The sequence below is a fragment of the Odocoileus virginianus genome, chromosome 8 (genome assembly GCF_023699985.2).
Source record: "Odocoileus virginianus isolate 20LAN1187 ecotype Illinois chromosome 8, Ovbor_1.2, whole genome shotgun sequence".
Classification (NCBI taxonomy): Eukaryota; Metazoa; Chordata; class Mammalia; order Artiodactyla; family Cervidae; genus Odocoileus; species Odocoileus virginianus.
Window position 1 is genome coordinate 53,074,404 of NC_069681.1, and position 2,207 is coordinate 53,076,610.

Here is a 2,207-nt window from a genome sequence, read left to right on the forward strand (position 1 = left end):
TTTTTTGTTTTATTTAAATCTCTTTAAGGATGCTTTTAATAAGCAATTCAGGTTTTCAACTCTCTCTTTTATCAGTTGTATTTACCAATTATTTGTTCTGCTGATATCCCTCTTTCATGCTTCTTGCATAAGATGTTGCTTTTCTTGGTCGGTTCCTGTGTTCAGTTCTGATTGTTGAAATATTGGGAATTACCCACATGGTGGAAGATAATGGTGTGCTGGAGTCAGCTGTTAGCAGCCTATGAAACCTGACTGCTAATTTTTCAAGAAGGTTGCAATCTAGATGTTAAACACAGCTTTTATTAAATAAAAAATTATCGAAACTTAAAATTACATTAATTCTATTAAAAAGGCAAAAAAGTATACCAAAAAGTATTCAAAACTCATATACTCCTAATTATTCTACTTTACTATTATTTACCTGACTCAGATTATTTACATCTGTTGTATCTGGATGGTGAAAATATTGTATGATGGTGTGTTACTGCAAATTTCTTTCCAGCTCTGCATTAGTGATACCATGTCAGTAACTTGAAATTGGCTATGGTGGGAGCATTTGGAAATGGCGAGTGCTCAGAGACTGGGCCTGATGTATTGTTTGGTGGATTGTCTAGATCTAAGAAAGTGATGCAGAAAATGTTAAGATATAAGTACTTGGCAAAAATCAACAAAAACATTTTGTGAGAACCAATTTGTTGTGTGGAATTTATAATAAAGTAAAGAGTATTGTATATTTTATTATTTGCAAATTCTGTGCTACACATCTTTTGTATCAGTACAACTTATGTTTATACATACATATCTATGCATTTTGTTTTCTAGAAAGGGAGATGTGAAACATTAAACAACTCATCACCAAAGTCTCTCTCTGCAAAGGTAGTAAAGGCAGGTATACAGCCAATTGTCTATTGGGGCTCCTGGAGAAATCACTGATGCAGTGTTCACCCCGCCTTAAGGGTAGTGCCATGGCTTTAAAATACACCCACAGACTCTCATGCATCTTATTTCCACAGTGAAAGTCGCTCAGTCATGTGCAACTTGTTGCAACCCCATAGACTATACAGTCCATGGATTTCTCCAGGCCAGAATACTGGAGTGGATAGCTGTTCCCTTCTCCAGGGGATCGTCCCAACCCAGGGATCGAACCCAGGTCTCCCTCATTGCAGGCAATTCTTTACCAGCTGAGCCACCAGGGTGGGTGAATACTAATTCCTTCTCCCTTGAATGTGGGCTGTACTTGACTCTAATGAGCAAAATAAGGTGGAAGTGAAGGTACTAGACTTCCAAGGCTAATTCATAAAAGATGTAGTGGCCCCTACTTGCTCTCTTGGCTTCCTTGCTTTGGGGGATGTCAGCTGCGATGTCATGAGGCCACAAACACCAACATGAAGAGCACCACATGGTATGGAACCGAGGACTCCTGCCAACAGCTATTTTGGAAGAAGATTCTCTAGCCCCAGGCAAGGCTTCAAAGATTGTGGCCCCAGCAGTCAACTTTCCTGCAACTTCATGAGAGACCCTCATCAGAACCTCTCAGCTAAGCAGCTCTCATGGATCATCATTGCTTCTTCAACTCCCGGTAAGTCTGCCCCAAAGATAACTGCCACTGGTTTTGTTTGGGCTATTTAGGTGCTCGTGTGTTTTATTTGTGATTTAAATTTGACTTCTGGATATACAATTACCGAATTAGGTTAACATCCATCTTCTGGAAAATCACTCGCAAGCAAGGTCATTATTAACGAAAAATAATCAGAATTTGATTCCTGTTGAAGCATTATGGGTGATGATGTGCCCTGTTCTCTAGTTTACATTGGTAGTAAATCCCTCTTCCTTGGTGAAGAGATAGGCATAGACTCAAGCTCAATCATTTAGCTTCTCTATCCTTAACTTTGTATCTTGAACAGAGATACCCAGAGTAAGTGCTTGCTATTGCGTCTTTGGGATGCGTGAGCATTCTATAGAAAATGTCTGCAAAGGAACATATGTTGGCAGCTCTGATTCCTAGAGATGTGCTGGTTCCTGGTGCCTAAGAGGCTTCCTGTTCAGCAATTCGATGGCATAAGTTAGCTTAATTTCATTCAAACATGAATCTCCTTTTACAAGTAAATCAACTATGAATATTGGTTGAATGAATGATAGAATGAAAGTCAGAGCTGTGTCATAGGAAAAATATGTGTTTTAGAAACTACAAGCCCCAGTTATGTGTT